The 15,663-nt window shown below is 44.1% G+C and overlaps 1 protein-coding gene across 11 annotated transcripts in view; it reads left to right on the forward strand.

The window, feature by feature from the left end:
- CHST11 (carbohydrate sulfotransferase 11) overlaps positions 1-15,663 on the forward strand; it is a 266,145-nt gene that overhangs the window by 70,693 nt on the left and 179,789 nt on the right. For 2 of the 11 annotated variants that reach the window (XM_086401104.1, XM_086401107.1), the window contains one exon: positions 2,452-2,630. The exons of the other annotated variants lie outside the window; for them this stretch is intronic. The gene's annotated coding sequence lies outside the window, so the exon portion shown is untranslated. Of the gene's footprint in view, positions 1-2,451; positions 2,631-15,663 lie in introns of those variants that run through there. 11 annotated transcript variants of the gene reach the window in all.

Here is a 15,663-nt window from a genome sequence, read left to right on the forward strand (position 1 = left end):
AAGTTTCTTTTTTGCTTTCTAATGCCTTGGGCGCTGAAGAATTGATGCTTTTGAACTGTGGTGTTGGAGAAGACTCTTGAGAGTCCCTTGGACTGCAAGGAGATCCGACCAGTCCATCTTAAAGGAAAATCAGGCCTGAATATTCATCGGAAGGATTGATGCTGAAGCTGAAACTCCAGTACTTTGGCCACCTGATGGGAAGAATTGACTCCTTGGAAAAGACCCTGATGCTGGGAAAGATTGAAGGAGGGAGGAGAAGGGGACAACAGAGGATGAGATGGTTGGATAGCATCACTGATGTAATGAAGATGAGTTTGAGTAGGCTCCGGGAATTGGTGATAGACAGGGAAGCCTGGCATGCTGCAGTCCATGGGGTCTCAAAGAGTCAGACACAACTGAATAACTGAACTGAATGCCTTGGGAACCCTGCTGCACACAGGCATTTTGAAGAAGGGTGCTCTGGGAATCTCACGTGGGTTTCCCACACCCCACCTCTGAGTTTATCTTGAAAAATCCATCTCATGTGCTATGTTGCTGGGGAAGGGAGATAGATGCATGTGAGTTGTGGCTCTGACCGGCGGCCTTGGAGCTGCAGTGCTCACAGAAGCCAGAGAACTGTTTTTTTCTCTTTGCTTCTCATTGGAATCGAGTGGCACTGCAGGACTTGTTTTCTAGAGTGGTTACTAACTCAAAGTGACTGATTATTGCTTCCCACTGTGGTGACGGACGAATGGGAAGGACGCAGGGAGAAGATGACAAACGTGCTTTGGTGCCGACAAATGGGGCTGCCTTTTGGAAGAGTTACTTGCATTCAGTATGTGTTTAGTAAACGGGCAGTTACAGAGTATACTTGCTGGCATCCACCTGCCTGTCCTTGGGGGAAGGTCATGGATCAGAAGCAGCTAACATTTGGCCCTACTGTCATTGAGTTAGTGGGCTTTGAAGCTGGGTCATTTGTTTATCTGAGTCCAGGATGGACTGTTGAAAATTACATATCTGGTCAGAAAACAATCTTAAACATAGAAATAGAGCAAGAACAAGTTCCTTAGAGATAACTTTAGTATTTAAGCATTGGTTTAAGCATCCCTTCACCCATCCATCTATGTCACCATCCATCGACCTTCCATTTTGGGAAACAGTTATTAAGCATCTTTGGTTCAGTCGCTCAGTTGTGTCTGACTCTCTGTGACCCCGTGGATTGCAGCATGCTGGGATTCCTTGTCCTTCACTATCTCCGCTAGTTTGCTCAAACTCATGTCTATTAAGCATCTACTATGTGCCAGTTGACTCATTGGAAAAGACTGATGCTGGGAGGGATTGGGGGCAGGAGGAGAAGGGGACAACAGAGGATGAGATGGCTGGATGGCATCACTGACTCGATGGACGTGAGTCTGAGTGAACTCTGGGAGTTGGTGATGGGCAGGGAGGCCTGGTGTGCTGCGATTCATGGGGTCGCAAAGAGTCGGACACGACTGAGTGACTGAACTGACTGACTGATGTGCCAGTTCGTGCTAGGCTCTGGGGATAAAAAAATAACATAAGACATGATTGCTGTCCTCAAGGAAACGGCAGTCTAGGGTGGAAGACATTTCCCTAAATTTCAAGTCAAATTCTTACTTGACACATACCTATTTTTGTTTTGGGTCTCATCTCTTTTTGTACAAAGTACAGCATGTAACCGTTGTGACAGTCTCACTTGTTTTTATAAACCCAAGTTGTGGAGTTGGATTTCATGTTTTGTATAACTCTAAGCACAGTGTAAGTGCTTGTATTATTAAACAGAAGAAGAGGGAAGAAATTGTAATCCAGAAAAAAAGACCAAATCTTAGAACAGCAAAAAAGTCTTAAGGTACCCAATGGAATTCTTAAAAGGTTTTTAAAAAGCCTTATCGTGTATAATATTCAAAATTGCTTTTTGAGCCATGGGTAAATTTAAGTGCAAAACGTCTTCTAAATGTATTAAACTAGAAGGCCAGTTGGAAGGCATAGAGTTCCGTCTTAGCACAGGGACATGCCATTAAAATGACTGATTCAGAGCATAGGTTTGAGACTGGACCAACTGAAATTTGGTCTTCTGTTTTACTGCCCTTTACCTGTGTGACCTTAGGCAAATTTCTTAACCTCTCTGAACTTCAGTTTCCTTTCTTGTAAAATGGGAGTAGTGACGGTATTATTTACCTGAAAGAATTATTATGAGGCTGAAGTGAGGGCAAAGATTTGCCAAGTGCTTAACACAGACCTGGTTTGTAGTACATGCTCTGGAAAATCTAGCTGTTTTGATGATTATTAGAAGAAAAGGGATCGGGGTTATTCCAAATATGTGTATATGTAAATCTGGGTGACTAGAGGTTTTTAGTGGTGGAAATGAGACACATGATGCCTTTTGGTTTTACACAACTAACAATCCCTTGAGAAATATTCATGCAATGTTTCTCTTCCCTGGTGGCTCAGACAGCAAAGAATCTGCCTGCAATGCAGGAGACCTGGGTTTGATCCCTGAATTGGGAAGATCCCCTGGAGGAGGGCATGGCAACCCATTCCAGTATATTTGCCTGGAATATCCCAATGGACAGAGGGGCCTGGCGAGCTACAGTCCACGGGCTCGCGAAGCATCGGACACGACTGAGCAAGTAAGCACACAGTGCTTCTCCTGTAGCCCTTTTCTGCATCTTTGCTGTGTTGGGCATGAATGATGAACTAGCTCTTTCTGCAACTAAAGGATTGGTGTTTGTGTGTGTGTAGAGAGCGGGGAGAAGAAAAACTGTCGTAAGCCTCTGAGCAGTGTCATAGATTTTCAGCTAACAGGCCTGAGCTGTTAGCGTATCATTCAGGGAGGTGACCTACTCAGGAGAAAATCCAATTCTGAAATTAATTTCAACAGATCAAAAGGCAATTGGTAATTGTAGCTGAAATTATATTTTTTTAAAGGGCCGACTAGCAAGTTGGACTTTCAGTAACACTTGAAGCAATGGGTTTGGTGCAGTGGAAATTTCACAAAAGGATCGTTTTCTTAAAAAGAGAGAGGGGAGGGGGGTTTCTCTTGATGTTTTTTTTCCATGGAAGGTAGTTCTATATACTGTTTATAGAAGCCTTGATCCTTTTTAAACTTTAAGGAGCACAGTTGGCCTCTGTGGTAATAAATCGAGAGGCATATGGGGGCCCAGGGACCCTTAATTTATGTGCTCGACTCCTTCCCCCAATTCAGCCGGCTACTTCCTGGGATGGTGTACTTGATTGATGAGTTTCTGGTGTTCTGTGCTGCTGGGATGTCTTTTGAAGTTTCTCCTACAAGGCTTGAGGTTTGCCCCTGTGAGGTGTTAATGGGCTTCCTGCTGGGGCGTTATTTGTAAGGGGCGCTTGTTAGAGGGGCCTCAAAGGGCAGCTGGGGACACCAGAGTTCTTGTTCTCCTGAAGGGTTGACTCTCTGGCCTTGGGTCCCCAGGCTCCCAACTTACGTTTGGAAGACACTGCAGCGTTGTTTTTATTCCTGTTCCCCAGGCCGCTATTTGTTTAGCTTTAGGGGGCCCCTAGGCCATGGCAGGTATTGGTGGTAAGGGATCAGACCAGCCTGGGAACAGGCAGGAACAGTGAGTCCGAGAAGAGACTCAAATCCACATGGACGGGAAGACTCCTATCTGAGGACCCTGGGTAACAAGAGATTGTGTCTTGAGCCAAACAATCAAGTTCCAACTAAACACACGCCCAAGACTGGCCCCTGTGTTGTCTTCTCTGTGGCCTGCCTGCCTCTAGGTTCTCCTTTGCCCAATTCCGTTCTCCTCATCACCACCAGAGCGCTCTTCATAAAGTGAAAACCTGTTTATGTCACTCTCCTCTTGCAGCTGTGTTCATGGTGTGCGTGCATGCTCAGTCCCTCGGTCATGTCCGACTCTTTGCTACCCTGTGGGCTGCAGCCTGCCAGGCTCCTCTGCCCATGGAATTCTCCAGATAAGACTATCGGAGTGGGTAGCCATTCCCTTTTCCAGGGGATCTTCCTGACCCAGGGATCAAACCCAGGTTTCCTGCATTGTAGGCAGATTTTTTACCATCTGAGCCACCATTTGGATGGCCCCCCGAGGCCCTCCTTGCCCACCCCTCCTTGTCCCCACAGGCTTGGATCTTCTCACTGATACGCCTATAGCACCAGCACTGACCTCAGCCACAGCTTTGTCAGTCGTTCTGTACTTGTGTGTTCTTTTGTCTCTTTCCTACATTAGATTCTGAGAATGTTGAGGCTAAGGATTTTGTTTATCTTTTCTCCCTAACACGCAGCTCTGAGTCTGATAATTAATCAACATTTACTGAATCAGTGAAAGCACCGTTTACTGTTCTGTTGCCTTAGGATGCCCTTGTTCCCCCATTTTGTAGTGTATTAGAAGAGTACAGAATCTACCTCGATTCTCTGTGGGGTGTTCCTAGCTCCCCACAGGTGTGTCCCCAGGTGACCATGATACAACCAGTAGTTTTAGCTAGTGTTGCTTGAGCACACTCTATATGTCGAGTGAGCATATACTCATCTAACCATTACGATACCCTTTCAAGGAAGGTTATCTTTGGATAAGCTTGAGCCAACTTTCCCTAGAGGGTGGTATGTCCTTAGGTGTGAGCAAGAAGATCTGAATGTTAAAGGCTTCCACATCCTTTCTGGCAGGTCTTGATACCCAAAGCAGAATCTTCTGAAAATACTCATTAGCATAGCAAAATTTCAGCGAAACTGGCGAAATGAAACCTCCTTTAACTCACTCTTCCTTTGAAAACATAGAGGGGAGCTGCTTATGACAGCTCTATTCACTACAACTGCTGGGGATTCCCTGGGCGCCCTGCTGCTAGAGAGCTGGGTCACTAGTGGCTCTTCTTTCCGCTACTTTGGGCAATTTCTGAGACTTTGTCAGGTCCTAAGATAAGTTAGTGAGTGAACCAGCCTCTATGCTGCTTTTTCTTTGGTGTCCAGACAGAGAGAATTTTAAATTCACTCCTCACTCTTGGTGCTCTTGGGACTTTTTAGTTGTACTTGACTTTGAAAACTTGTGAAAGAGGAATGACGACTTGGCTGTTTTTCGAGTCAATGCACTTGACAGCATTTCCGTGTGCTGCTGTGTCCCCAGGACTGACTTTGCAATTCTTTCTGAATTGTACCATGAAGAGGGGGCTGTACTTTTCGGAAGGGAAGTGAGAAGATTAAAAAAGTGTAGAAATGCAATAATCCCCTTGCTGGACTTAAAAGATCTCAGTCTAGTGTTGAGAGACCCAACTGATGTCAAGAAAATCTCAGTCTAGTGTTGAGAGACCCAACTGATGTCAAGAAACAGCTGTGTCTGCAGGCTTCAGCAGCATGCATGTTTCACCACAGTGCTCAGATCTACCCTGCGGAGGACATGAGATTTAGCTGGAGAAGTGACAGAGTCTCTAGCTGAGCTTCCCCAAGAGAAAGAAGAGGAAGGGCAAGCTAATCCTCCAGAGACTGCAATGGCCAAGAAGGGCAAGCTAATCCTTCAGAGACTGCAATGGCCAAGGGCAGCCAAGTGATTCAGCCCACTCACCTTTGGCTAGAGAGGTTGTTAAGCCTAGCCTCAATCTTTGGAAATCGGTCAGATTCCTTCCTTGGTTCAGATTGACTGTGTGGTGGGGAGGTGCTATATATATACATATATATAAATACATGGTATATATAGTGTATATATAAAATGAGTGTGTGTGTGTGTGTATATATATATATATATGATTCACAATGTTGTGTTAGTTTCAGGTGTATAGCAAAGTGATTCAGTTATATATATATTCTTTTTCAAATTCTTTTCCTTTATAGGTTATTTTAGCAATATGCTATTGAATATAGTTGTATGGACATCTCATAGTCTAATTCCCAGAATCTGGCTCTGGGGTCCTCAACCAGGCCCCAGTTTGCTTAACAAGTGACTTGCCTTGCTGGGCCCCAGTATCCTCCATGGTAAAATGAAGATAACCATGGTACCTACTTTGGATACCATAGGTAGAGGGCCCAGGAAGCTTGGAAGTCCCACAGTGATTAGGGACTCAGCTTCTTCTTCCTTGTATCATTACTACCCTTAATATGTGCCTTCTGTCTCATGGTCCAAGATGGCTTCTTTAGTTCCTGCCATCATTTCTACATTCCAGCCAGGAAGGGGAAAAGGGAAATGGAGGGTGTGGCCTGAAAGTTGCTCACTGCCTCATCCCATTGGTGAGAAGTTAGCCATATGACCATGTTATTCAAAAGTAAGTTAAGGAAATTTTAGTCTTTAACTGACACCCAACTAAAAAATCTGTTATTATGTAAAAACAGAGAGATTGGCTATTAGGGAACAAACTGGTGGTTTCTGTTCAAGTGTTAAGTGTTCAATAAATGTTATTACCACCACTACCACCGTCATTACCATAATCAACGATCATCATCATTTCTGATCTTAGCCTATATGATCATCCTCCATGAACTTGCTTCCTAACTTGCCCTTTTTTTTCCATTTTAGAGCATCTTAGCTTGCACTTTGTTCCGTTGCACAATTTGTTCAATATCCACGTACCTCTGACACCTTTTTGTAGCTTTGAGTTGTCAACATAACCATACCCCTTAATGTCCCATGTGACAGAAATGGATATTAAAGCTGGTGGGATATTGACAACTTAGAAATAGGGGAGATTTGAGCATGAAGTCTTAATAACCCACTTAGCAACTTAATTAAAATATTGCAGGAAAGGTTGATGAAAAGAAGAAAAAAGCCTAACTACCTTTAAATGTAGGTTAAGACTTTATTTTTAACCCCTTCCACTTGCATGTTTGTGGGCCTGTGTTGAAGACGCCTGAATCTCCATGGAATTCTTCTCAAGGCTTTAGTCTGGTTGTCCAGACTTCTGACAGTCCTTTGAGGTTTTCAAAATCCTTGTCCCTGGAAGGATGTGAAGACCAAGTTTCTTCTAATTCTGAAGCAGTTGAAATAAATGAAGGGATCTGTTCTCTGGATCTTTATTCATGATTTAAATGCTCTGCAGGAGTCTTTTCTGGTAGAGATGGTTCATTGAGAAATCACATGGACTTTGGACTCATTAAAACCTTGAGGAAGACAAATGCCACTTTTCTGCTACAAATCCCACTGAAGCTAATATAATGGCGTTCTGGCTAGCCTTTATGGTTTCCATCAGCCACATCTCACCTCCATCATTTGTCTCCTCCTTTCTCCTTTGAAAAATACTGTGTCAGAAAGTGACATTTTTCTCCTAGAAGAATTGTAACATGTTTATAACCTTGCTTCTTTCTACCAAGTCCCTTTTCTTTAAGGATGAGGCCATGGAGACAGAGAACTGGGAAATCCCTGGACAGAAGCATTGAAGTCATCATTTTTCCCCCTCTGTTTCATCCTTTTCTCCTCCCTGTTGATGCTCTCTGAGAAATTTCTTGGCAGTTCCTCTTCCTTCTGTTCCTTTTATTATTGTTCTAGCCAGACCTTCAGCATTCCTTGCTAGGACTGTTGCAGTAGTCTCCTTGTTGTCCTGCCTTTTGTGTCTCCCCCATCCCATGCACGTTCTCTCAGCACAGGTCTTGCCGGGACACATTTTTGGTTACAGATAGTCACTTCTTTCTGTTGCAGTCAGTGGTATGGAGTCAGCTTTCCTTGACATGAGGTCTGAGGCCACACCATTACTATGGTTGCCTGCTAACACATCAGTAAAAGGCAGAATGGATAGCATGGTGGTAGGTATCATTTACAATCTGCTTTTACGGCTGAAGAAATGGAGGTTGGGAGATTAAGTAAGCTACCTCATGACACCTGCTAAAAGTAGTGAGATCAGAATTGATCTTTGAACTGTCACTCAAGTGTCACATCATATGTTAGGCTCATTTCTTGCCTTTCTCTGGCCACCTTCCCTTGTGCCCTGGCTTCTAGCCCCACTGATTGCCTTTCATGCCTTATTGTCTGGAACGTCAAGACCTGGACACTGCCCATGTCACTGAGTGTGCCTTTGCAGTTCCTTCTGCCAAGAGTGCCCTCCTTTGCCTTTTTGACTGGCAGAGCATTCCTTCGATGTCTAGTTCCCAGCCTCCTCTATGAGGATCGCCCCTGTCCCTGTGTTATGTAAATGAGCCAAAGATGGCCACTGTGTCTTGGCTGCAAGGTATGTATTTCTGCACTGCAGCCTGAGTGAGACCCACAAGCTGAAAGACCCAATGGCACCAAATGCAAATTTTTACACATGCAATTGCTTTAAAAATAGCCCAAACAAGTAGATTTTTAGCCATTTAGGATCTGTCTGCTTTGCATACCCTGTGAAATAGCACCCAGCATCTGCTGGTCATTGATAAGATGGAGCCTTGTGGTTCTAAACCCCAAGCTGCTACTGTCCTTGGAGCTCTGTGACTCAAAGCCCCCACCACCCTCCCCGCCGCTGAGTGACAGCACTTAGACAAGTAAGTCTCCTCTCCAGTTCCCCTCCCCCAGGAATTCTCTGATCCTTCTTCCCTTCTGAATGGTGAACCTTGAGCCAAGCCTCTGGGTGGTCTCTTGCCACAAAGGACGTCCCTTCCCAATAAAGCTTTCCTTGGGTCTCTCATGCTCATATCTTTTCCCTTGACCAGCCCCCAAGTCACTTGAACCCCTACACGCCCAATGGATTGGATCACTGTTTTATGAATTTCCATCATGTTTCTTGAACCTGCTTCCTTTACTGTACTCATTGCATCATTGCATTACCCCAGTTGGCCGTGCATCACAGAACATGAATCGAGGAAGCCGAGGAGCCCTGGGTTCAGCACTGGAAGAAGTTTCACCCTTGAGCATGATCGCGTTTTCCTATTGTTATGAATCGATTTATTGTTTTGCACTTAATTGCACTTTATCTTGGCATCCAGTATAAAACTGTCGGTATTTTGTGAAATACTCAGGGTTGATCTCCCAAAGTTTAATTTCCCCTGATTTAGGGGAAAAAAAACCATCAGAAATACACTGGGTAGGAGGATGGCTAAAATTTAGAGCACTTTTCCTCAAGCCTTATTTTGATAGTTGTGCCTGTCCCTGCCCCTCCTTTATCTGGTTTGCCAACAAAAACAGAATAAATAGAATAAGTAAATGAGGGGAGGCTTATTGGCATTATGAAAGGATTCTGCTCAACATGGTTCTTTCCCAGCTGTGCTCCCCTAAGACAGTGGTGGTTTGTGGATCGGTAAGGCTTGGTGGGGAGAATGGAAATGCAGGAGCTGGCGGCAAATGCCGATCAATACTCTGTGAAAAGGAAGTGCTCTGAAATGGCCTGTGAGTCATGTGCAGCTTTTCTAGAATAAGTCTTTTTAGGGTCTTGCTTGCACCCTATATAAGGTTTATATAAGCCTCCTAGATTGCCCTAAGGCTAGCAATATGAAGACATTTCTTTTTACTTTCTTTTTTTTTATTTTTAAAATTTTAATTATGCAGCAATTTTTCCCCTGGTTTTATTGAGAGATCACTGATATCCATTACTGATGTATGTTTAAACAGTCCAGCAGGATGGTTTGATTTACAAATATTGTGAGATGATTACCACAACAGGTTTAGTTCATATCCATTATCTCATAGAGATACAGGAAAAGAAAAAAAAAATTCTCCTTGTGATGAGAACTCTCTTATTCTCTTAACACCTTTCCTATATATCCTACAGCAGTGTTAACTATAGATATCGTATCAGCCTCTGGTACTTAAAACTGCAAGTTTGTAACTTTTGACCACCTTCCTCTAATCTTCCTCCAAGACATTTATTTAGAATGAAACTAAGATGTTCGCTCCCCCCAATTCTTTAAATGAGGTTAAAGTTACCCCATACTAAAAGGAATGTCCTGGGTTAATAGAGATGCTTTTTAAAAAAACAAAACAAATATACCCCCCCAACCCTAAAATATGGGTTTCTTGGCATTTGGCAGGGTTCAGCTTGAAGTAACTGAGTTCTTTTTTTCCTTCAAAATTATTGTCAGAATGATGTAATATTTTAAGGACAAATAAACTTATTGAGCCAACCGACTGACTTAAAATGTCTGTGACCCGTTTGGTTTTTCAGTTGAGAATATGAAGGAGGCAGAGCGGCAGAACGCGTGTCAGGGCTGTTCCTTTCGTTCCTGTGTTCTTTGGTGGTGTAACAGACACCACACACGAAGACATTGGCCCTGAAACAGTCTGTGGTTTCCCTAGCGAGTCTCAAGATTGAGCTTCTTAACTCTTCTCCCCTCAGAGCCAGCGAAATCGAGCAGGAACACAATTTCTGACAATATTTTTCCAAGCTGCAGTTAGCCACTTGCTGCTCACAGCTCCTCTTCAGCAATTTCCACTTCACTGAACTTTTTGCTGAGCGTGGAGTGACTTTTAAATTTGTTTTGATCCCATTAGAAACACATGTCTGAGGGTTGCCGGGTGGATGGATTTCAGCTGATCGTGTGGAGGACAGGAGAGAAACTTGTCATTTTTGTGTCTCCTTTCAGGAAAGAAGGAAGCTCGGAGGGAGGAGGTAAATCCCGTATTGGCTCTGGGTGATTATGCCGAGCTCATCTCCAATCTGCCAGATTAAAGAACAGAATGAATATGTCGATTGATTTCATGGGAGCTTTCATTTTGATTATTTGCATACTAGTTTATTAAGCGGCAGCATAGAAGGGCTAAGAATTTTTAAAAATTTTTATTATATCAGGAACTCAATTATTCTTTGTTCACGGAAGCCAAGTTTGTGATGAAGCTGTACCACCCCATCTTCATTAGGCAATTTAAGATGTGAATTATACATGTTTTAGAAAGTAGCTAATTAGGGTACAACCTGACACATTTGCATTTCCGTGAAACATCTTTCTGCAGCAAAGATTCTGGCGAGAAGACTACACCATACTGAGTTGTAAAATCTCTCCTGGTGGGAGCAATTTCTTCTTGTAAGGAAACTGGTAAATGTGGAAAGACAGCATGTTATGCCTTCTGAGCCTCTTTTCAGAGGCTTCACCGCCCGTTGGAGTCTGTGGGCTGTTACAGTCCAGGGGCCCTGTCCTTGACATCCCTGTGGAGATGCCCTCATCCTCCTGGGCTTCAGGGTGGTGGGGGTGGGATGACAGAGGAGTCCAGAGATGGCAGAGTCTGACACTGTCTCCTGTTGAGTGTCAGCTTGTCTTTGGGTGTGTCTGTCCTTGGTGCTCCACAGGGCACCATGCACCACCAGGTCTGAACTGCACACTGTCTCAGCACCATGGGGTCTCCGTGTCTGGGTGTTCTGATCTGCCCATCCCAGAGAGGTTTGTGTGTCCTTAAACCTCAGGGCCAGATTTCACACTGCCTCTGACCGTGCTGCATTCCAGAAGTTGTGTGGAATGTTGCTTACCTCGAGGAACATAAACCTTACATTGTGGGGCGAAGGCATTTGAAAATATCTTCTCCTCTCCTATTGCCAAGGTGGCTCAATGTGCACTAAAATTAAATCCATATGTGTGCACTGAGCAGATGGGGAGCTTTGGCGGGGGTTGGAAAGTACACTGCCTTATGTGACTGTGATGACACTTACCCGGAGGGAACCTCAGAGTTATAAACCAGGGCAGTATTGCATAAACAGGATCATGTCCTCATTTATGGTGCTCTAGAAAATTTCATGTATTCCTATGAAAAAGATCTTAGCTCTGGACTCACTGTTAATAATCAGATTCATCCTTGGATTCCACATACAGTTAGATGGTGAAGGACAATTCTTTTTATTTTATTACATTAACTTTACTTTATGACATCTAATAGTTCAGCTATTTTCAGTGGCAGGTCAGCAATATTTAGAGGGGATGTGCATTAGAAATGGGAGAGACTATAATTTGATAAAGCATATCAGTTCAATTATTTACGTGTGTGTGTGCGTATGTGTGTATACACACACACATGGGTTTCCCTGGTGGCTCAGACAGGAAAGAATCTGCCTACAATGAAGGAGATCTGGGTTTGATCCCCAGGTGGGGAAGATACCCTGGAGAAGGAAATGGTTACCCAGTCCAGTATTCTTGCTTGGAGAATCCCATGGACAGAGGAGCCTGGTGGGCTACAGCCCATAGGGTTGCATAGAGTTGGACACGACTCGGCAACTAACACTTTCACTTCACTTTACAGACACACACACAGTAAAGCTGCACAGTCTTCTGGTCTAGTAAGGGCCAGATGGACTGAGAAGGCATCTTAGGGACATAGGTTCCAAAGGCTGAGAAACGATTCCTTGGGGCTCATGAGAAACGATACTGGGTACTTTCTCAACATCCTTTTGGGCCAGGTAAGACCATTTACTTTAAGTCTGGTGTTGGTGTCCATAAAGCCAAGCTGTAAACCTAACGAGGCCAGTCTCCTTCATATAGAACGGTCCGTGAGTTCGTGGCCTTTGTTGCTTGGTGAGGGCTTGTACTCAGACGTGTGGTCTGAGGACCCTCAGCACCAGCACCACTCTTGTCAGATGTTAGGACCTCCAGCCTTGCCTGCCCGTGTGTGTCCTTGTATAAACTGCCTGTTATCCATGATAGCCTATATCACCTTCTTCCTTGGATGGCAAGGAGTCCAGATTTTGGATTGTGCCAACAGCTCTTATCTTGGTTTTGCTGCTCAAAAGTTGTCTGTGTCTCTGCCTCATTTTTCTCATCTATGAGGTTGTTGCTGCTGCTAAGTTGTTTCAGTCGTGTCCGACTCTGTGTGACCCCACAGACGGCAGCCCACCAGGCTCCCCCATCTCTGGGATTCTCCAGGCAAGAGCAGCAATACCCTCATAGTGACTTTTCAAGCATGAAGAAGAGAATATTTGTAAAATACTCATCCAGGAGCCAGATGATAGTACACGGTGGTTATTAGTGCAGTAATGGTGATACTCATGTCATGTTTCCCTTTCTATTAGGACCTGCCTTTGAAAAAGGGTTCCCGCCTGCTTCATCTCTGTTATCTTCCAGGCCCCTTCTCTGTGTCTGGAGCTTGTTTGATGGGTGATGGGGTTGTTGCTTAGCACTAGCATTAGAATCCTTGGTCTTTGGAAAACTTGATTTGAGTCAGAGATAGCAGTCCTGATAACTTTAGCTCCATGGGGAGCATTCTAGAAGCCTGTTACTGGACAGCTTCTTTGCTAGCAGGTTCGGGCAAGTCTACAACTGCTGTTTGGGGTGTACCACATTGCACACAGGTATATGGAACGAGAAGGCGTAGTTGCTGAGCAAAGGTCAGCTCACAGTTTCCATCATCATGTCACTTTGGAATGAGAAAGAAAATGAAGAGCCTGAAAAAATTTTCAGTTGTCTTAAATTGCCCATCAGCTTGGGCAGATGTCATCTTGGATGGGGGCATGGTGCGAGACACAGAAGCTCGAAAACAACAAATCCTAGGGCAGTGGGCTGGGGTTGACCGTGGACACAGCCAGTTAGGTGGGACTTGTAATCACAGGCTTCCTGAAGGGCCAGCATTGAATTAGCATTGGTCTTGCAATAGTCATAAGGGCTTTCCGTCATATTAGGGGGTAATGAGGTCATGTATTAACTAGGTTAGCCCTGAGGTCTGATGAGCCAGGTTAAAATCTTAGACCTGTTTTCTAGCAGCCAGATCACTTTCTATATCCTGTGCGTGCGAAGTCACTTCAGTCATGTCTGACTGACTGCAAACCTATGGACCGTAGCCTGCCAGCTCCTCTGTCCATGGAATTCTCCAGACAAGAATACTGGGGTGGGTTACCATTTCCTTCTCCAGGGGATCTTCTTGACTCAGGGATTGAACCCTCATCTCCTGTGTTGCAGGCGAATTCTTTAAAATACATCCTGTTTCTTTCCACCACTAGATCGCAATTTCTTTTATGGAAAGAACCATGGCTTATTTGTATAAACATTATACATCATTTGGTCAAATTACTTGACATTTGGGATCAGCTACCGGATTTCCAGTCCATACCCCAGTTCAGTATTATAGTGTCCATCATTGGGAAACATTACTGTCTGTATTTTGGGATGTGCTGATTTTTGAGTAGTTGAGGCCTACAAAGTTCACAGTATTAACAGTGGAAGTTCATACCCACAGACTCTTCTTGTGTGCTGGACACAGTGTTAGCCTTAAACACTTGTTAACTTTTTTAACACTGTAAGGCAGCTACTGTCATTATCATTTTACAGGTGAAGAAACTGAGGCACGGAGAATTGTAGTGCTCAGAGAAATATTGCCTAAGGTTGCACAGCTTGTAAACTGCAGAGCTGGGCAGTGGGATTTGGGAAGCAAAAAAGGTTATCTGTGTGTTTGCTCACTCTTTTCCCCTGCTACCCAAACTAGCTGATAACTCCAGTATCCTCTTCCTCCTGTGAGAGCAGAGTCCAGGCTTTGGAGCAGGATGGCCCCGCATTGATTCCGAGCTCCAGCACCTATCTGCATGTCACCTTGGGCAGTGTGTGACCTCGAACAAGTTACTTCCCTTCTCTGTCTTTGTATCTGTAAAATGCAGATAATAATATAGGTACTTTCCTGAGACGCTTTGATAAGATAATGCAAGTAAAGCACCAGACCTAGCGTAGATTACAAATACAATGGCCATGTTTTCTGAATTAAAAGTAGGGAGACAGAGATGAAAAACTGTCAGTTTAGGGATAATAAAATGGACTATCTATTTATTTATGTAGGATCAGACAGTTCAGTCGCTCAGTTGTGTCCGACTCTTTGTGACCCCATGGACTGCAGCACTCCAGGCTTCCCTGTCTGTCATCAACTCATGGAGCTTACTCAAACTCATGTCCATCGAGTCGGTGATGCCATCCAACCGTCTCATCCTCTGTTGTCCCCTTCTCCTCCCACCTTCAATCTTTTCCATCATCAGGATCTTTTCAAATGAGTCAGTTCTTGGCATCAGGTGGTAAAAATATTGGAGTTTCAGCTTCAGCATCAGTCCTTCCAATGAATATTCAGGACTGATCTCCTTTAGGATGAACTGGTTGGATCTCCTTGCAGTCCAAGGGACTCTCAAGAGTCTTCTCCAACACCACAGTTCAAAAGCATCAGTTCTTCGGTGCTCAGCTTTCTTTATAGTCCAACTCTCACATCCATACATGACTACTGGAAAAACCATAGCCTTGCCTAGACGGACTTTTGTTGGCAAAGTAATGTCTCTGCTTTTTAATATGCTGTCTAGCTTTTCTTTCAAGGAGCAAGCATCTTTTAATTTCATGGCTGCAGTCACCATCTGCAGTGGTTTTGGAGCTCCCCAAAATAAAGTCTGTCACTGTTTCCATTTTTCCCTATCTATTTGCCATGAAGTAATAGGTCTGTATGCCATGATCTTAGTTTTCTGAATGTTGAATTTTAAACCAACTTTTTCGCTCTCCTCTTTCACTTTCATCAAGAGGCTTTTTAGTTCTTCACTTTCTGCCATAAGGGTGATGTCATCTGCATATCTGAGGTTATTGAGATTTCTGCCGACAATCTTGATTCCAGCTTGTGCTTCATCCAGTTATTTGGGATAACTTCTTTTTATTTTATCTGTGCCATTTGGCATGTGAGATCTTAGTTCCCTGACCAGGGATTGTACAGGTGCCCCCTGCATTGGAAGTATGGAAGTCTAACCATTGGATCTCCAGGGAAGTCCCAGATGATCTATTTTAACTAGGGATCATCTCCTAAAAGTAGGACAGCTGCCCAGAAGAATTATAAGATGCTTACAAAGAAGGTGGAGGAGCTCAAT

This window comes from Bos grunniens, chromosome 5 (genome assembly GCF_055505025.1).
Source record: "Bos grunniens cultivar Pamir isolate PY7600 chromosome 5, Bosgru_T2T1.0, whole genome shotgun sequence".
In the NCBI taxonomy this organism is placed as follows: Eukaryota; Metazoa; Chordata; class Mammalia; order Artiodactyla; family Bovidae; genus Bos; species Bos grunniens.